The 21,339-nt window shown below is 48.5% G+C and overlaps 1 protein-coding gene across 2 annotated transcripts in view; it reads right to left on the bottom strand.

The window, feature by feature from the left end:
• RBM47 (RNA binding motif protein 47) overlaps positions 1 to 21,339 on the bottom strand; it is a 163,327-nt gene that overhangs the window by 22,255 nt on the left and 119,733 nt on the right. For both annotated transcript variants that reach the window (XM_075544406.1, XM_075544407.1), the window contains one exon: positions 10,524 to 10,647. The gene's annotated coding sequence lies outside the window, so the exon portion shown is untranslated. The remainder of the gene's footprint in view (positions 1 to 10,523; positions 10,648 to 21,339) is intronic.

Below are 21,339 nucleotides of genomic sequence, written 5' to 3'. Positions count from 1 at the left end.
TTCCCAGAGATCGACTTAATGTAGATTTTATGCTGTTACATGAAAGCAATGATGTCCCGCCGCATCTCGCGCTGTCTCGGGCGTTTCTAAGGGGAGGCCTGTGACACCGGCATGGCACCTCACTACCATCAGAGCGCACCTGCATCGGTGCTCGATTATTACCGCCTGGCAGTGGGTCAAGGAGTGGTGCAGGCGTATCACAGGCCCCTTTGTGAGAAAAGTGACAAATTGCCTGTCTTGACATACAGTGATGTGGTCAAACATTAGCCTCGCTTTTAGGTGTGACCTTCTGTGTCTATTTGGTTAACATTAGTCACTTTTGTTGCAACGACCAAATACGACCTGCCGCCAAAGGTAAAACCAGATCCTGCTTCAAGCAGTGTTCTTGTCGGCCGTGGACCAGCAGGTCAAGGCGGCACTTACAGTGAACCCGCTTGGGGCAGGAGGGATTGGTTCAACCAGGTGCAAATCAAGATTTGTTTGGGCTCAGTGAAGGGGGGGACTATTTTTCAGGCTGAAAATATTATCTTCACACACAGCAGTATTTTCAACAGCAATGACTCTAGCGGGCTCTTTGTGAAAAATGAAGTGTTCTGCTCTCATACGGAATTAGTCTCAGAAACCCCTGGGGGGGGGGGGGAACAGTTCTACCCTGTCCTATAGGGATCCTATGAGTCAAAATGCACTCCATGGCATGAGTATGGGATTTCGGGGGGGGGTGTGTCCCTTTTGCTGCTTTGCATATGCTGAGAAATAGAATAGTAGCATCATGAACAGGTCTTTCGTGTCGAGGTGTCCCTGGGTGGTGACCTGAGGGTTGGTGGTGGCACTGTGGAAGACAGGTCTGTGGTCACAGCCTTAGGACACCCTGCCCCCAGCCCTCCCAGAGCTGTTCTTCAACCCCACACTCATGGGGTTGCCCTCGTTCCAACCCGACCAACTCAGCCAATGTTAAGGCTGATACCCAGGAGTGTCTCTCTTCCCTCAAGGAAGCGGCGCCCTGAGCTAGTTCACTGGTATGAGAAGCAGCTTGGGTCACCCTAGGGTGGCCACTTGGGGCTCCTGTGGTCCATCTGATCAGCTTCCCTTGTTTCTCAGTCATTGGCCTGAGACAAGGACTCTGTTAGAAAGGGGACTCCCTAAGGGAGGTTTCTAAACTACAGAGAAGTAAAGGTGCATGTTCTGTTATAAAGTCACCTGGGTGTTTTTTAGAGTATGCCCACTTCCTCCAGCACGGTTTAAAATATAGTAGAAACTTCAAACAAACCAAAGAATTCCTCGCTGCCATCCTGGCTAAGCCCTAATGGCATAGTGGGTTACTTGCTGGGCTGCTCACGGAAAGGTCAGCAGTTCAAAACCCATCGGCCACTTCATGGGGGAAAGGCGAGGCTTTCTGTAAAGACGCACAGCCGCAGAAGCCCCCAGGGCAGCGCTACCCTGTCTAACAGGAGGGACTTGAGAACATTTAAAATGCGAATGCGATGAATTTCCTGACTTCATTACTGTAAATGGAGCATCCCCATGGCAGGACCCCATCGTTTATTAAAGCATTCCCAGAGCCCATCCTTGAATGAGAGCCCATTTGCATAAAGGAATACATAAATGGATGAATCAAAGCTTCCATAGGAAACATGACAGTCACAAAGCTCCAAAAGATATCTTATCATCACCCGAAACTATCAAGAAATTATCTTGGAAATTCTCTCCATTTATCTATTTATGATCTTGTCCCCCTTTTAGTCTGCCTGCACACAGAGTCACAAGCAACTCTTGTCTGAGGGGATGTCTGCATATCTGAACTCACCTCACTCCCTGCCACTCAGACAGACCCTGGAGGACAGGGGAGAACCGCCCTTGTGGGTTTCCAAGACGGAAGCTCTTCCCAGGAGTACAAAGCCTCATCTTTCTCCCTCAGAGCAGCTGATGGTTTTGAACTGGGTGCCTTGCTTGCAGTGAGAAGCCCCACCTGTAACTCACTACCCCACCAGGGCTGAGCCACCTCTGATACATTTCTGGGGTAATTTTCCCCCTTTGATAATAAACACAACCATTTCAGATCATGGCAAATTTGCCAGATGTGAATGTGAAACTTTTGGTTCTCTTAGTTTCTCTTGCATTTTCATTTTTGCCTTCCTCCTTTAAAGAGTACCACCTGTCTGCCAGTGTGGTACTGTGGTGGCTTTCTGTGTTGCTGTGATCTGAAAGAACGTGGCATCAGGGTTGCCACAACCTGCGATGTGCAGGTGACACAGGCTTACTAACAGCCTATGGTGATGTGAAGGTGACGCAGCCTTGCTTGCTGAAAGAGAGGAGGGTCGAAGCACTTGCTGATGAAGACCAAGGACTAGCCTTCAGCACGGATGACAACTCAATGTAAAGAAAAGAGCAATCCTCACAACCGGACCAACAGGCAACATCATGATACGTGGAGAAAAGGTCGAAGTTGTCAAGGAATTAATTCATCTTGCATGGATCCACAATGGATCCTGGAAACAGCTGCAAAGAGATCAAAGGAAGCACTGGGTTGTAGCGATCTGCTGCATGAGATCTCTTTAAAGGGTTGAAACGCAAGGGGTCACTTTGAGGAGGACGGTGCACCTGACCAAGTCATAGTGTTATTTCCCATGGCCTCCGATGCACGTGACAGTGGGACCGTGAGTCCGGAAGACCACAGCAGTACTGGTGCCATGGGAAGGCTGGTGCTGACGAAGATATTCAAAGCACCGTGGGCTTCCAAAAGAACAAAGAAACCTGCCGTGGAAGAAGGGCGGCCAGAATGCACCTGAGAGTGCAGGATGGCGAGCCGTTGTCTCCTGTGATTAGGACAGGGCGTCAGGAGAGACCAGCCAGCGGCGACGTGTTTGGTAATGCGGGTGGCTGTGAAGAGGAGGCTGGGCCTCCACGAGATGGACTTACACAGGGGCTTCAATAGCAGGCTCTGACACAGGGACACTTGTGAGGGAGGTGCAGGCCCGGGCAGGGCTGTGCTCTGCCTGGTACATGAACTCGATGGCAACTAACAACAACAACTTGGAATCGCGAAAATAAATAAAACAATCATATGAACCAGCTGGTGTCCTTCGCTTCAGTGCAGTCGCGGGAGTTAGGTAGATATTTTAGGCCTCAAGGGAGATAGGGATGTAAGCATGAAGGCAGGTCAAATACTCCACTGGAAGATATTTTCAGAGGGCAGACAAGACAGAGGTGGCCTAACACGCACTACAGCCAGGCTGAGTTCAGCTCTCACTAAAGCCACGCACTTCAGACAGGTGGCATGTTTCCTGGGCCTCAGTTGCCTCCAATGCAAAGTGGGCAAAACAAAAGTAACTCTGGGCACAGCATGGATGAGGCCAGCGCACAATACACTGAGTACAAGCAGGCAGCTGAAAAAGGACAAGAGCCACGTGATCCCACTTACGCAGCAGGACAAACGGACACAGAGCAAAGTCCTTAGTGCTTCCCAGAAGTGGGGCAGAGAGCGAAGTGGAGACTCACTGCTTATCAGACAGCACATTTTTGTTGTGGGTGGTGAAATCCGTTGGGAAAAGATAATGGTAATAAAAACCAAACGCACTGCCATCAAGCTGATGTCGGGGCAGGTTAGTTCTGAGACGCTCACTCTAGGGGAGTGGACAGCCCCGTCTTGCTCCCGAGGAGCAGCTGGTGGGTTCTGGGGGTGCAATTGAACTGCTGTCCTTGCAGTTAGCAGCCCAACATGAGACAGTTCCACAAAATTATGACCATGAATGAACACCGACCGGAAGGTCTTCACTTTTTTTTTTACTTTCTCTCACCTGAAATTCTCCGTACTCCAGCTCCATTTACCAAGTTTATTGATCTTATCCAGAAACTAAGAAACTACCTGTGGGCTTCCTTGATTTTCCCTCTCTCGATTTCCTGTTTTTAAGTGTATCAGATCTCGACCCTATCTGCGCGTCTTTCTCGAGTTTCCCGTTTACAGTATTGATTTTCTTTTATGGATCTTGTTCTTAGATAGCTTTTAGATTGTTATTTTCTAATAAAGGTATGCCTGCGGTGCTGTAATTCTTCCTCTCCAACACTGTTTTGGTGCACCACGCGCACCATAGGACTGGGAACCCCACTGAGCCCAGGTGGCTTCAATGAATAACTGATTCATAGGTGTTGTTGTGGTCAGGGGCCGCGGAATCGCTGCGGACTCACAGCGACTCCATGTGTGACAGAAAGACCACTGCCGGTCCTGCGCCGTCCGCACAACAGTTCCACGGTCAACCCATGTCCTCGAGGGCCTCCCTCTTTCTCACTGCCTCTCCACTTGACCAAGTCATGTGGAGGGCTGGAGACGCTACTACCTAGTTAACTGCTGGTTGTAATGCCTCATTTAAACCGAAATACATATGTGTGCATTACAGACGCACGGGTATCGTTTGAACAAAACATAATAATGCATGGTGGGAAATCAGGGAAGAGATTCCATCGAGCATGATTTAAATGCTAAATTTACAAATGTTTTGGGAGGTAGGGTTTTCAGGCATTTGGAATGAATGAAGCTGTTCTGTTTACTTCTGAGCAAATATATTTATCAAAAGGAGGAGGAGGAAGAGGGAGAAGCGGGGGCAGGGGATGCCAGTTTTCTTAGTCTCTAAAGACAGAGGTCAACTGGCCCTGATACCACTTGAGTGACTTTCTTCTTTTCTTTTTTTTAAAACTTTATTATCGTTTTTATTATCAATATCTATGCATCTGATCTTTGAACATCTGTGCAGGAACATCTGATAACATCAGCAAATTGCTCATTGACATTATAGGGAGCGATGCAGTATCTATTACTACAGATAAGATGTAGTCCCCCCCCCCCCCCCCGCAAAAAAAAGTCACGTGTGGTTCTTCTTAACTATGTCGGAAGTTGTAATTTAAGAGGCAATTACAGTTAGTTAATTGGAAAATCTTATGCAGCTTTTGATCTTCATGCACTTTTGTGGTAAGAGATGGGGGGAGACAGGTACAGGATTAATACGCTAGCAAATGAGATGTTTTAATAGCTGTGTGTAAAACCAAAACTCACTGCCATTGGGACAATGCCGACTCACAGTGACCCCCCCCCCCAGAGGATAAGGTAATGTATGGTCCTGTATTTTCAATAGTTGTCCCTGTTGGTTTCTGAGACTGTAACTCTTGACATAGAAAGCCTCGTCTTTGTCCCACGGGATAGCTGGTGGTTTTGAACTGCTGACCTTATAGTCAGCAACCCAGTGCATAACCATTACACCACCGCTGTATGAGATATTAGCTAAAAAGTGTCCTCATTAGTCCAAGACTAAGTCAGAGCCAACCGGAGCCACTGTTCCAATTGCTTTAGGTTTTTGGCTCTTGGGGAGTTTTCTAAAACATATGCAAATATTTTTATAAAAATACAAAATAGACTACTTAGTGGGACAACCTGTGAGCAGAGAGAGACCCTGCAAGTGTTTCTGAAGCATCTGCTCTGTGCAAACAGGCAAGGGGCAATCTACCGCCCCAGGGAGGAAGAGCACTCAGTCACTCCTGCTGCGAACTTAGCCCCATTGCCAGAGGACGCTCGGTCGAATGCAGAAGCTGCAGCACACAACAGAAACATTTCTTGTAGAGGCAGATGTTTATTATCAAAGATGGGTAAGTATTTACTCTTTAAACCTGCCTCAAAGTTTGAAAACCTGGCAGGAAAATTTCATGACTAGTACGACTGTGTGTGTGTGTGTGTGTGTGTGTGTGTGTGTGTGTGTGTGTGTGCGCGTGATTTGGAGGTTAAGGGTGTCAAGGTGAGGGGGAACTTAGATTCAGACCCTAGAGTCAATTTCATCAAGATTCCGCACGCTTTCCAGGGAGTCCACTGATCCTTCTCCTGCTTCGGGGTCCCCTCAGCACTGGGTTATTTTCTCTGTGCCTTGTGAATTATGGAATAGAATTGAGACAACCCGTCCTGAAGGAAATTCTTCTGGTCCTATTTAAGCTCACTGCTACCGAGTCAATGCCAACGTACAGTGACCCCAGGAGACAGGGCAGAACTGCCCCTGTGGGCCCAAGACTGTAACCCTGGATGGGAGCAGAAAGCCTCCTCTTTCTCCCATGGGGTGGTTGGGGGTTTTCAGCAACAAGTGTGAGCAGGCCCCAGGCTGGGTCGTGGGCACGCTTCTGTAAAAGGGTCGCTAGAGTCAGACCGACTAGATGGCACCTGGTAACAACCTCTCATTTAAAAGAAGCTCCACTTGAGCATTTCCCCACGTTTTCAAGGGCGGAGAACTTCTAAAGAGCTGGCATAATTTCACTGCCAAACCATGAAGGCTGCTTGTTGCTGTTATCTCTGTCGCCCGCAGTCACCCTGCGCACCGCCGAACCAAGCAGGCACTGTCCTGCGCCCGCCTCACAATGGCTCCTATGCCTGAGCCCACTGTTCCACCCACTGTGTTGACCCACTCCCTGGAGGGCCTCCCCCTTGTCTGCTGCTTGACCAAGCGTGAGGTCCTTTTCCAGGGACTGATCGCTCCTGGAAATATGTCCCAAGTATTTAAGACGGAACCTCCCCATCCTTGCCTCCAAGGAGCACTCTGGCCGTACTTCTTCCGAGACAGATGTCTGTCCTTTTGGCAGTCCACGGTACTCCCAACGCTGTTCTCCAGCGCCACAATTCAAAAGCACTGGCCTTTCTGTGGTCTTCTTCATTCAATGTCCAACTTTCATATGCATATGAAGTGATGGAAAATATCTTGGCTTGGGTTAGGCACACCTTCGTCCTCAAAGTAACCTCCGTCTTGCTTTTCAATACTGTAAAGAGGTCTTGTCAGTAGATTTGCCTAATGTCACTTTTGAGCTCTTGACTACTGCTTCCATAAACATTGGCAGTGGATCCAAGCAAGACAAAGTCCTTGACCACCTCAACCTTTGATTCCATTGTCATGTTGTCATCTGTAGGTCTAGTTTGAAGATTCTGCCCTACTTGACACTGAGCTGTAATCCACACTGCAGGCTGCCATCCTTGACCTTCATCAGCAACTGCTCAAGGCCTCCTCACTTTCAGCAAGCAAGGCTGTGTCACCTGCATATGAAAGGTCGCTAATAACCCTTTATCCAATCCCGATGCTACATTCTTCTTCATCTAGTCCAGCTTCTCTGTTGATTTGTTCAGCGTACAGGTTGAGTAAGAACAATGAGAGGATACAACCCTGAAGCACACCTTTCTGGACTGTAAACCATGCAGTGTCCCCTTGTTCCAAGTGCACAACTGCCTCCTACTCCATGTACAGATTCCAAAATGAGGACAACGGAGTGTTCTGGAATTCCCATTCGTCTCAAGGCTGTCCATAGTTTGTTATGATCCACACAGTTGAATGCCCTGGCATGGTCAATGAGATACAACATCTTTCTGGCATTTTCTGCTTTCAGCCAAGACCCATCCGATATCAGCAATGACATCCCTCGGTCCATGTCCTCTGCTGAATCCAAGTTGCACCTGCTGCAACCGTTTGCCATCCCTAAGACTTCCTTTGGTTATGGGCATGGTTCTCATTGAGTCTTTTACTTAAAAGAAAAAAATCAGTGTCAAGTAGCCTGTGGATTTTTGTTCAGTTTGCTGTGTCTCTTGACTCAGCAACTAGATTTTAATTAAGCTTCTCATAGACAGTGAAAGGTCTTCTTTGGTCCCTTAGAAACACATGGCCCAGGAACACACAGAAGTGAGAGTGAATACCAAGTGAATGAACGCAGAGCTCCAGTGTGGCTTCCCCTTGGGCTGAACTGTCACATTCCGTAGAGCAGATCAGACATGGGCTTCTGCTTTAGGGGCATAGTATTGGTTAGGGGCAGGCAGGGTGGAGAGTTGGGTGGGATAAACTTTTATTTCCTGAGCTACTACATAGACTACCTATGGTTAACATTTTAAATCGGTAGTACTTTCGTTCACTTGTATGCAGTGTAATGAACACAGCCATACGTGATGGGTGGGGCTGGATGGGAGCTAAGTATAATTAGTACATTTTGACAGGGATCATTCAACAGTGCATTCTCATTAGCCCAATGACTACATTCACCCCTAAGAAACAAAGGCGAAACCCAAGGGAAGGTCTACAAACCAGCCTATTTACTCGAGAGGTGTCTGTAACATAGTGCAATGATCCAGGCTCACTCTGGAGGTGTCTGTAACAGTGCAATGATCCAGGCTCACTCTGGAGGTGTCTGTAACAGTGCAATGATCCAGGCTCACTCTGGAGGTGTCTGAAACAGTGCAACGATACAGGCTCACGCGGGAGGTGTCTGTAACATAGTGCAATGATCCAGGCTCACTCTGGAGGTGTCTGTAACATAGTGCAATGATACAGGCTCACGCGGGAGGTGTTTGTAACAGTGCAATGATCCAGGCTCACTCTGGAGGTGTCTGTAACAGTGCAATGATCCAGGCTCACTCTGGAGGTGTCTGAAACAGTGCAATGATACAGGCTCACGCGGGAGGTGTCTGTAACATAGTGCAATGATCCAGGCTCACTCTGGAGGTGTCTGTAACATAGTGCAATGATACAGGCTCACGCGGGAGGTGTTTGTAACAGTGCAATGATCCAGGCTCACTCTGGAGGTGTCTGTAACATAGTGCAATGATACAGGCTCACGCGGGAGGTGTTTGTAACAGTGCAATGATACAGGCTCACATGGGAGGTGTCTGTAACATAGTGCAATGATACAGGCTCACGCGGGAGGTTTCTGTAACATAGTGCAATGATCCAGGCATGCTCAGGAGCATGACAATGGCTAAGTGAATGACGGCACAGCCAACGGCTGGACTGTTTATGTCATAATCTCAACTTGATTAGCCTTGCGGCGTGTATGTGTGTGTAGCATTTTTTAAAACCTCAAGAGTAAAAATCTTTTATTATCAATCACCATTATCTTTCTATAACTTGTATATTTCCTTCAATGAGTATATTTTTGTTAAAAGGGGGAAAATGACAATTTTTTTTTTCAATCACCAAGTGTCTGAATTCAATTACCCATAACAAACAAACAAATAAGAGAAGCCAGAACCCAGCCTAGAGAATAAGGGACTGTGGGGCACATTCGTGTCACCAGCAGCTCAGCTCTGTCACACAGGATCGGTTGTGCCCACTGTCGAGCTATCTGAGGACTGTGGGTATGAGGGAAAGGCTGGTGGCTAACTAGCTCTGGCATCTCTCCCCTCCCCCTGCCAGAACAAGCATAGGGGGCTGCCACCCACAGAATAAAATCGAGTGTAGACAATCACATCGGGGTCCAGAGGCTGTGAGTCATGTCGAAATTCACAGAATGGTAGCAACTAGGAGTCACCTGGAAGGTATTTTTATCCCGATAGTACAAGAAAGGAGACGGAATTGAAAGAACGTCTGAGGATGGAGAGACCAATCCCTGGGGAGGGCATCATGTTCGGGGTGGGGGGGGGGCGCGGGGCGGTCGTGGTAGTAACATAATTTCATGTCAACGTGAAGATACAATAAAAATATAGAGGTTAAAAAAAAACATATATAGAGAGAGGCAGAGTCTAGCCCATCAAACAGGTCACAGTCTGATGGTGTCTCCCTATGGGCATGGCCTCCTCATAAGGAGGGCCTGTGAACCTCTCCTCGATCTCTCTGCCTTCACCTTCCTGCCGATGAGCTACTAAGAGACCTTCCAGAGCCCTAGAGATGCATCTACCGCCACTGAATCCACAGACTTTGCACCCACCGGCTGGTGATATTGCTGCATTTGGCGTCATTGCTTATGGCTCCGTGGGTCTTAAGAGAGACTTATGGGCTAGAATTGGACTTATGAACTTGAGTTGGATTGGGCTGGGACACTTTTGCGATGTAACTACTTCTTGAGATCAAGCTCTTTCGTACACATATATCAGTATCACTGTGTTTGTCTCTCGTCAACCCAGCCTAACACAGTTCTCAACAAGAGGGTGGGCACAGTGGCTGCAACACTGGGAGCAAGCCCAGGAACTACTGTGCGGATGGCGCCGGACCAGGCAGCCTTTGGTTCTGTTGTGCATGGGGTCACTAAGGGTTGGAATAGATTCTATGGCACGTATCAACAGCAACAACTTGAGGATCTGTTATCAGTTCTTCATTAATGTGCAAACAAAATACCACCTTGAATCCTGGCCTGGCTAATACATAGGACCTGTTTCCCAATACACATGAAAGAGAAGGCCGACCGAAAGGAATTGAATTTTTTTTTCAAGGAGGGAGGGGAGAGGTAGAGTGGGGAGAGGGGACAGGTGGATAAGAATACAGAAAGTATTACTCCTCAATCTCTGAAACCCCAAACACCCACCCAGGCCTGCGGTGGTGTTTGCTCCTTGAGGACCCCTAAGATATAAACTGAACAAAGGAATTAGGGCTGATGGAATGGGTTCAAAATGACGCCCTGCGTGCCCAACTATGTTAGCATGTTCGCATACTCTGGGTACACACTGCTCGAGCAGCAGGCAGGTGTCTGCTTGAGGGGCTGTCAGGGGCTCAAGAGAGGGAGGCGCAGACGACTGCAGGAAGTGTACTCACCCAAACCCAACAATTTGACGTGTCTGAGCCTTTGCAGGATGGAGAGCCCGAGAATGCTGGGAAATTCAGGCAGCTCACTTGAGAGTTCTCAGTTCAGTGTTGGGAGCTCCACTTGAGGCAAATCCTAAGGGGATTAAAAAATGTTTTAAATGTTTTCTATTTCAACATAACTTACATTGTGTGTATTAGAAATCCGGGGCCTTTTTTTTTTTCTGAAAAAATAAATAACCATTTTTCTATCACGCACCCAAGAAGCCTTGTGGCATAGTAGATTACACACAGGACTGCTAACCACGGGACCAGAAGTTCAAAATCAGTCACTCCGAGGGAGAAAGACAGGGCTTTCTATAGAGTTACAATCCTGGAAACAAACCCACCTAGTTCTGACCTGTCCCTGAGCGCCGCTATGAGTTGGCATCGACTCAATGGCAGTGAGGTGGTTTGGGTTTCTTGCGCACCCTAGAAGCCATGAAGTGACGTTGAAGAAATAAGGAACCACAATAAAAAAAAGTTTTAAAGCCCACTTTCTTTCATTTGCTGCCTTTTTCTAAAAGCTTTCTTGATCGTGCCTCTGACTTCAAAACGGACATGACGTAGGGGTAGGCTGTTGCCGCCTTATGCTCACAGAGACAAAAGGACTAGACCGTGCTCTTTATGGAAGTGACAGGGGCATCTGGCTCATGACCTGCCCTCTCTGCTTGGGGGCAAGTGTGACTCTTCACTCGTGGATCACTGGGTCATGGATCAAACACTCCTTCCCGCTCACAGGCATCTCAACAAGCATGAAGCACACTCCCCGCCTTCACCATGGATGGACACAGCGACCTAAGCTCCTGCGACCCTGCCCGGAGAGTCCTATGAAAATGAGATTCAGGGTCCAAGGAGAATCTGAGAAGTCGGCATACGACCAAAAGTGGAACAAAGAGGACATACTCACGCTAAAGGTATTTCAGATCGTGTCTTTCAGACCTTAAAATGCTGCCACAGCACAAGACACTGATAGTTCACATCTGGGGAAGAATCTGCCAGGCTGTAAGATTATTCTTCCCCAAGCCCCGAGAACCCTCCTCCGGGACCTGAGGCTCCGGGTACGTTCCACGTGTCCCTTGACACCACGGACCCCCAAATGGCACAGGACCAGGCCACAGTTCGCGCTGTTGTACATCAGTCACCATCATTTGGACAGCATCACAGAATGGCACGTTCACATCTGAATACCTGGCAGCAGGGAATTCGATGGATCCCTAAGATAGCTCAACTGGGACCTAGTTTTAAATCTGGTTGTCAATGGTGTACTAAAAAGTGCCACTCCCTCAAATAAACCATAGCTCAATGGCTTTTAAAACTATTTACCATTCAAAACGTATAGTCCTCACTTAAGCCTGAAAGATGGCTTCCTTAGTGCTGCATCGTGGGTAATACCTAATAATCAACATCCCCGTGTTTGATATATAAACCACAAAAGTCAATGTACCGATTACAGGAGGGCATGTCTTGGAATTCATTGCACACGGTCTAAGCAGCAGAATGATTCTTGGAATCCGGTAGAGCTCACTTCCTAGCTAAGGGAGCCGGGGGAAGTATGTAACTTTCCAGAGCCCCCGTCTGCACATCTATAAAGTGCATCCCTACCTTGCAGGGATCGGGTGGAAAACAGAAAACTTCATAGATCACCACGCCTGGCACATATGGTGAGGCACAATTGTGAATGGTCCCTCTCTAGAAAGGTAAAAACATTTCTTGGACTTCACTAAGCATCATGTCCTTCTTCAGGGACTTGTCCCTACCAATTACCTGTCCAACATACAAGAGGCCGCGTCGGACCACCCTGGCTTCTAAAGAGCATCCTGGATGTGGACATACAGAGGCTTCCAACAATGTGTGGGAAATGCCATCATGTCTTAAATTCATTTTGTCCCACGAGCTTGTGTGCACCCCCTCGCTCTCCTTGCCGCGCAGTGTCTTCCTCTGACAGCCTGGGTTACAGAAAGGCTCCCCTCGGCGCCCCGCGGTGGCATGCGACAGGCGACTGAAAACGCTGACTGGAGCAGGGGCACCTTAGTTCTCAAAGCGCTCTCTCTGCTCTACGTCACTCTGAAGAAGCACAAATTTGCTGGATGCCATCTGTTTTTTTTTTTTTTATTTCTTGGCTGCTGCTTCCATGGGCGTTGATTGTGGACCCAAATAAAATGAAATCTTGGACCCAAATAAAATGAAATCTTGGACCCAAATAAAATGAAATCCTGACCATTTCGAGCTCTTCTCTCTGATCACGATGTGTATTGGTCTAGATATGAGGGTTTGTGTTTTCCTTATGTTACAGGATAAGCCATCCTGAAGGCTGCAGACTTTGAACTTCGTCAGTAAGGGGTTCACGGCCCTCTTCACGTTCAGCGAGCAAATGAGTCGCACAGGTCGCGGGAGGTTGCTGTCGACGAGCCTTCCTCCAGTTCCGATGCCGCGTTCTTCTTCGTAGAGCCTGGTCTCCCAGGTTATCGTTTGGCAGAAAGATTCAGTAGGGATGGTGAGAGGATACAATCTTTCCTGGTCTCAAACCATGCAGTTCCCCTCTGTTCTGGTGACACGGCTAACTAAGCACATGAAGTTGCTCTATCCCCTTACCCTCGACTTTTCAAAAGATATACCAGCTTAACTTCAAGTTCCATGTCATGTTCTACTCTCAGCTCACCTAGGCTAATCATCACTTTGCCCCTTCCACCAGAATAGAATATTTGGAATTCTTTTTTAAAAAACAAACCTTCGCCTGTGATAAGCCAATTGCCCACACCCAGGGATGCTGGTCAAAAATCAATAAAACTCCATCCAAACCAAACTCACTGTCACCAGGTCGATTCTAGCTCATAAAAACCCTTTGTGCTACAGAGCAGAACGGAGCTGCGAGGGGTTTTCCTGGTTGTGGTCCTTAAGGAAGAGGTGGTGGGTCCTTCTCTTGGCTAACAATGGGTGAGTTTGAACCCCAATCTCGGTTGAAACCAAGTGCAAACCTTTCATGGTACACATGGACGTGACCACTCAAGTAAAATAAAAACCACTGCCATCGAGTAATTCCAACTCAGACAGGTCATACAGGAGAACGTAGAATTGTTCCTGTGGGTTTCTGAGACTATAACACTTCATGGGAGTAGAAAGCCTTATCTTTCTCCCACGGAACAGCTGGTAGATTCAAACTGCTGGCCTAGAAGTTAGCAGCAAAACAGGTAACGCACTACGTCACCAAGGCTCCTTGGGTACTGGTACCAAAACACCCCTCCAAACTCACTGCTACTGGGTTGATTATAAAGCAGGGCCACTCTATAGGGCAGAGTGGAACTCCCCTGTGGGTTGCCTAGGCTGTGACCCACAGTGTATAATTCCATTTCCAAAGCATTTATGGGAGTAGAAAGCCTCATCTTTCTCCCGAGGATCAGATGTTCGTTTCAAACTGCTGACCTTGTAGTTCAAAGCCCAACACATAACTACTACACTACCAAAGCTCCTTGGCAGAGGAGCTTAAAACTGCCATGTGGCCCCTGAAGCAAGGGTCAGATGACAGGGTCCTAATGGTCCCTGTCACCAGCGCTGTGTGACCATGTGCATACCACTCACCTCACTGAGCCTCACTTGTAAACTGAAGCTGCTATGAACACGTCACATGAGAGTTGTTTTAAGGAGAAGATGTTACACATAAAGGCATCCTGTTCCGCCAGCCACCGATACCAACTGATAGGGACGCTCAAGGGCAGGGAGAATTGCTCTGTGGGCTTTACAGGAGATGAAGACTCCACCTTTTTCTCGTGGAGTGGCGGGTGGCTTTGAACTTCGGACCTTGTGGACAACAGCCCAATATGTAACCCCGTGCTCCGCACCCACTCCTTGCAAAGCACACAGAACCACTGCCATCAAGTTATACGGGACACGGGCTGAAAATTATGTGAAGTGGTGGGACGACCTTTTTTTATTATTAAGTACCGAATATACTCACGTAGAAGCTGAGTTTTTCAGCACATTTTTAATGCAATTTTGTGGTAAAATTAGGTGCCTCAGCTGATATTCAGGTCGGCTTATACTCGAGTATAACGGTACATACTTTTTAGATTATATGGATGACTGAAACCATGTTGTGGTCTTCAAATGTCACTTCTTTGCTTCACAGAAATGAAATTAAGAAATTGAATGGAAAAAATCTCAGTATTATGATTTCTGGCATCTGGGGCATGCATAGGTCCTGAGCTGTTTGCTTATTTGTTTGCTTGTTTTGGTTGCTGTTAGTTTGTTTTGTTAGGAATAGATTTTTAGTCCACTGAAAGGAATTTTTTTCTTCTTCTGGTACATCTCATAAGGGTCTTCATGAATGGGCAGAATGAAAAGTAATCTCAGAGTCAGACAATATCGATTCACATCCTTTAACTAATTTTGCTTTAACAAATCGGCTAGGCCAAAAAAGAAAAAAATCACTGGCCTCTTCAAGGCTCAGTGGGGGAAATAGTGCTGGACTTGAAAATGAAGATTTTTTGAACGCCCTTGACCATGACCTTCAAAAAGAATGATGCATCATGAAGCCTTACTCAATCACTTTTTCGAACTTTGCCTCTGGAAACGAGCCAAGGCCAAAGGGCTAACTCAAAGTGAGAGGGTACCCAGGGAAGGCCTGGCGTGGTCACGTACTATGAAGGACGGTCCTATCAGCGGCAGGTGCTGACTGCTTATTATACATTAGGCACTGGCTGACCATTCTACATACATTACCTTATTCAGTCCTTACAGCGGTGTGATTCCGCCCAAAAAACCCCTGTGGGATAAAGTTTATGATACACAACAAGATAGCCCTTTGATAAGGAGCCCCCCCCCCTGTGGCACAGGGATTAAGTACTACTAGCAAAAGGGGTCGGCAGTTGATAGGACGGAGTAAAAAATTCAAACTCACTGACATCAAGTCCATTCCAAGGCATATTAGCCCCAGCGGATAGGCTAGACCTGAGCCTGTGCATGTCTGAGGCGGTCCACCTTTACAGGAGTGGAAAACTCCTCTCTCTCCTGCAGAGCAACGGGTGGATTCGAGCTACTGGCCTGAAGATGAGCAGCCAGAACTGCCCTTTAGGGTTTCCGTGGCTGTAAATCTTTATGGCATCGGATGGCCACGCCTCACCCTGGAGCCTCCATCTCTCAGCTCACAAGGGAGTCCTTTAACCACGAGTCACCAGGGCTCCCCCATGAGGACTAGGGCGCAGGTGAGCCTCTGAGGCAGTCCTACTCTGCGCCAGAGGGTCGCTATGGGTTTGGGGGTGTCCCCACCTCCCCACCCCCGGCTAAGGTTCTGTAGGCTCGAGTGACGGAGTTGTAAGGGATTTGAACCCATGGGCCTAAACCCAGTGTCCAGACGCTTCCTCCCGCTGCATCATGAAAGAACCCACTGGTCTCTTCCTGTACTGTAGCCCTGGGCGATAGAAAGGCCACATTTTCGCTATAACGATGTGACAGGCAGAGAGGTACTCAACTTGAGAGTCAATACTGTACAGAGTCCACGCTGGTTTAAAAAGCTATGGATATGACTCTGTTTTCGGGAGCCCCAGACTCAACTGTCCAAGGCAGTTTCCTGAGGCTGGAGGAACAAAGGCAGGAGCTCACCTTGTTGTGAGTGAAGATACCCCCGGGGCATAGAAAACTCAAACTCACTGCCCTCGGGTCACTGTGGACTCCAACGACCTGATAGGCCAGGGTAGAGCTGCCCCCTGTGAATTTATGAGCCTGAAACTCTTCCCCCAAGCAGAAAGCCCTGTCTTTCTCCCAAGGAGGGGCTGGTGGTTTGGACGTGCTGATCCTGCAGGGAACAGCCCACTCACGAGGCCAGCAGGAGTCCACCCTGGGCCCAGAAGTACGTCCCTGCCTGTTCCGATGCTTCCAAAGCGGACGCATTTTCGATGGTTTCTGAGAAAACCATTTCATTTTCACCTTATCTGTAATCACTTATCTGTAAGCCGACAGTTCTTTCTGGCCAACCCAGAGAGTCCAGGGCCGTCAGGCCAACAGCAGTGGCACCAGAGGACAACAGGAGCACTGCCCACGGGTTTTCCAAGGCTGGAACCTTTCCGGAAGTGGGCTGCCACACGTTCCTTCCCAGGCAGGCTGGGGTGGCTTCAACAGCTCACACACAGGTCACAAAATGACCCGCCTCTTAGCAGCAGAGAAACTGAACCCAAACCTGAGAGCGCTCACACACCATGGGAACAGGGTTTTCAGATGACTGGTGCTTTGACATATGATTCACAGGGGTGGCTCTGAGATGGCGCTCGGTCTTTTCCAACCGATATTTGACCCTTTTTATAACATGCACCTTGTACCGGTGAAACCTAAGGCTCCAGCTAGTTACTCATTAAACATGGTGCCAAGGGCGGACTTGTACAAATTACACTGTTAACTGCCTGTGTGCAGAAGTGGAAAAAAAGCAATCACCATCGCTGTGAGAGCCTGGCCCATCTGCAGAACACAACGACAGCAAATTGCAGCAATTTGAGCCTGACCTCTGATCTGTAGAGTTCGGGGAAACCTTTGAACCGAGACTGGGAATGAAGAACCAGCACTGCCGTGTGCTGCAGGAGACACTGAGCAAGAATCCTGAACGCCCCCACCCCAAGAAAGAGCCAACCAGAGGTAGAGTTGTCTGGCGAAGCTCTCATGAAAGGACTCCCCACAAAAGGCCACACCAAATCTAATGAAAGGAGAACATTTCTGAGTGCCAGTGTCTTACATCCGTTTGAAAAATAATAGGGAAATTTGAGATACATGAAAAACGTTGGGCACTGAATACTTTATGGTGTGTCTTTGAAAACCTAATCTCTGAATTAAACTCAAATTTTTAAAAATTCATTTAAAAGGAAGTAAAACAGTACCATCTCCCCTTTTCCATGCTCTGGAAAAAAAAAAACGTACCATGTAATGTATACTATAAAAGCCATCTCTGGGCAAAATCCGTGGTGGGAGTCTAGATTTCATTTCTCTGGTTTCTCCGAGTTAGTACTACAACAAACGTCACACAGGGGGATGGCTAAGCACTTGGCTGCTAACCCCAAAGTGGGGCTGATCAAACTTCCCCAGTGGCTGCACCGGGGAAAGGCCCAGTGACTGGCAAGATTCTGGCCTGGAACAGCCTGGAAGGGGTTTTATGACTCTAGCCCCGGTTCGCTGCGAGTCCCAGTGGATTCGATGGTCCACCAACAGCAAGTATAATGCCCCCCCCCCAAGAATGATTTTCTATCATTCCACAACATGTCTGATAATCCCAGAGTAGCGGCCTCATTGTTGGTCCTTCTCTAAGAAAGTCACAAGCCCTCTCTGCGGGCTGGCTCTGGAAGGGCTTTGGAGGGCAAATCTAGACATTCGTGATAAAACCCTGCTTCCTGTGCCACAGCGGAAGGCATAGCAAGCGACGCCCCAAAATGCGCTGATTTCAGGGGAGGGAGGCCCCGCTTTTTCCAGCGTATGCATGGCGGACAGCTGCGAGACAAACTCAATTCCCACCGGCCTCCACCCCCAAAATACTCACACAGTAATTTAAATATGTTCAAAAGACAAACTATGCAGCATTTGAAATTCTTACACACCTAACTTATTTGGGGTGGGGGTGTCCGATTAAAAAGCAAATGAAACGTATCATTTGTTTATTCAACCTGACCCAAACATCCTAAACCCAAACAGGACCTTCTCTTCCACACACCCGAAAGAAACAAATAAGGTTTCCCCTACCTTTGGAGTCTTGAAATCTGGATACAACGGGCTAATAGAAACAACAGCTTTGCTTAAGCAACCTTCCTTCCTGGTCACGGGGACTGTGGGTAACTCTTGTCACACGGGGCCACACCTTCCTCATTGGTCATTGAGCTTTGGCCACTTAAATACCTCGGGAGTCATTTGCTAAGGGCACCTGGAATGAGCTCCGGGGAGAGGTAGAAAAAGAGGGTGGGGCCAGAACTGCCAGGTGCCAAACTGGGACAGTGCATGAAAGGCCTCCCGGGAGAAATGGGTTTGAGGAAGGGGTGGGAAGACAAGCGCTCAGATCAGTCCCAGGGACTGGAAGATGTGATTGTTGTTAGCATGTTGACTTCAGAGGTTAAGATGTGGAAAGTCCATTTCAGCTGCCGGGCCAAGCACCTGACAGCAGGACTCCCCACCCCCCCAGGGAGTCTTTACAGGAGCCACCAGGGGGCCCTACTGAGGCCACTTCTGCTCAGCCCAGTACCTGAACCACTGTGTCACTTGGGAAACGAATGCTTTTAAAATCCAGCTCCCTGGCCAGAAGGGTGTCTAATATCTTCTGTTGACTGGCCCAGCTAAGACAAACGAGTCTTAGCTCATGGAAGGTGCCCTGAGGATCACGAATGGACGCACCATGCTTAGAAAAATACCTTGCATATAGAAAATACTATCTAGATAAATAATATGACACACATATATGGAATGTACTATATAGAGAATACCTTGCATATAGAAAGGTCTGTATAAAAATAATATAATCCAATGCACGTATATAGAAAATACTGCGTCTATAAATACCTTCCATACAGAAGGTACTGTATATAATGCTGACACAGGAACTAGGCTGTCGTTTTCTTGGGATTGTGCATTTGGAGCCGGGAATGAATTTGCTGGCAGAGTGGAGTGCAGTAGGGAAAGCCGGGATTCGGGATCATCAACAACGTCTGCACGGCTGGCTTCAGGAAGCTCCTTGCAGACAGGAACCTCAGCGGTCTCTTTCTAGGACAGTGCTCCTCAACATTCCTCACACAGCTCCTCATGCTGGGGGGACCCCCCCACCCCACCCCCAGCCATAACACTATTTTCGTTGCTACTTCATCCCTGTCATTCTGCTACTGTTAGGAATCGGGCGACCCCTGTGAGAGGGCACTCGACCGCTGCTCTAGAGGTTGCGTTTGTCAGTTCAGACAAGCAAGAGAGCGGAGGAGATGGACGCCACACGTGTTTCCCAAGGAGATGTGGGTCCAAACCTCAAACTCCCTGCCACGGGGCCGGGGGGGGGGGGGAAGTGGGGGAGATCCAACTCCTGACGACCCTGTAGGACAGGCTAGAACTGCCCTTGTGGGATCCCGAGACTGTGACTCTTTACGGGAACAGAAAGCCTCGTCTTTCTCCCGAGGAGCGGCTAGAGGGTGGGATCACAGCCCACCAAGAACCAGGACCGAGGTTCCCCAGGGGCAGAACAAAAACCTTCAGAGCCAGGCCTCAAGGACCTTCGCAGAATATAAAGAGACAAGTTAAACACAAAGCAAAACGAAACAACAGCCAAAAGTTCACTGCCCTCAAACTGGTTCCCATGGGAACCCTACAGGACAATCTACACGTGTGGTGACAGTCCCATTTGGGAAGGTTGTCTTTGCCATGTTCCAGAGAGCATCCTTGCGTAGGGTCTGTGTCTTAAGACAGTCTCTCTGGGGATATACAGAGGCTCACAGTCAAGTCTACTCACAGAGAGAGACCTGATAGGGCGAGGCGGAGCTGCCCCTATGGATTCCCGAGACTGGAATTCTTCACAGGAGGAGAAAGCCCCATCTTTCTTCAAGGAGCAGCTGGTGGCTTCAAACTGCTGACCTCATGGCAGGCAGCCCCACCTCATAAGCACTAGGCCACCTGGGAGAGTAAAGAAACAAGCAGGAGGCGGAGGTGGGGGAAGAAAAAGGGACAAGGCCTTCCCCTCCAGCCAACGCAGGAGTGGGAACCTGTTTTCTGCCAGGGGCCATGCGCATGTTCCTAACATCACTGCTCACACATTGAACTCACTCACCTTTGATGCCATGGCACAGGAGACCTGGTGGTGTCGCGGTGATGCACTGAACTGCGAACTGCAAAAGCCAGCAGTTCGAAACCACCAGCTTCTCCTCGGGAGAAAGACCAGGTTTTCTACTCTCCTAAAAAGTTAACAGTCTCGGTCCCACAGGGGCCAGTTCTAGTCTGTCCTGGTGGCTTGCTGGGGGTCACTATGGACTCGATGGCGGTAAGCTTGGTCTTCTGGGTGTTCTGTTTGTTTTAATTTGATGACTGGACGTGCTACTGGCGGGCAGGCACATGATGGTAGTTGGTATTGATGATCTGGCAGGCCTTATACATCCCACGAAGCAGCCCTGCTGGCAGCATAGTGTAACGCATTGGGCTGCTCGCTGCAAGATCAGCAGTTCAAAACCACCAGCTGCTCTGAGGGGGAAGAGGGGACGGCTTTCTACATCCAAAAAGAGTGACAGTCTCAGAAACCCACAGGGACAGCAGGTCTCTGTCCTGTAGGATCACTATGAGTCAGAACGGATTTGATGGCAGTGAGCTACAGTCTGCAAATCTGACAGTCCCCAACTCTGCCCTAGAGCCTCAACATCACCGCGATCCAGTGACTTTCGCTCAAGGGCCTTATAGGACAGAGGCAGAACTGTCCCTGTGGGTTTCTTATGTTTCACAAGAAGAGAAGTAACTCCACTGCTGGTTTAGAACTGCTCGTCTTGTGCTCAGTGGCCCAGTGAGCAGCCCCCTATGCCACCAGGGATACTTCCTCTAGAGCCAGCACTTTGAATTTGGCCTTCTAGACCCGACCTCTGTGCAGAGGAGGCCCGGCTGTGCAGTGGTTAGTCACCCTCTGCGGCCACCGACATTCCATGGGAGACAAGTGGGGCCGTGCGCTTCCAGAAAGAGTGCCAGCCTTGGGAATCCACTGAGCAATTCTACACTGTCCTATAGTGCAGTAAGCGTCAGCAGCAATGTGTTTGGTTTTTTGGTTGGTTGGTTTGACTATGAGGAAGTAGGTTTCTGTTAACAATACCCC

This window comes from Tenrec ecaudatus, chromosome 3, assembly GCF_050624435.1.
Source record: "Tenrec ecaudatus isolate mTenEca1 chromosome 3, mTenEca1.hap1, whole genome shotgun sequence".
Lineage (NCBI taxonomy): Eukaryota > Metazoa > Chordata > Mammalia > Afrosoricida > Tenrecidae > Tenrec > Tenrec ecaudatus.
The sequence above is the reverse complement of the archived record's forward strand: the minus strand, read 5'-3'. Positions and strand labels throughout refer to the sequence as shown.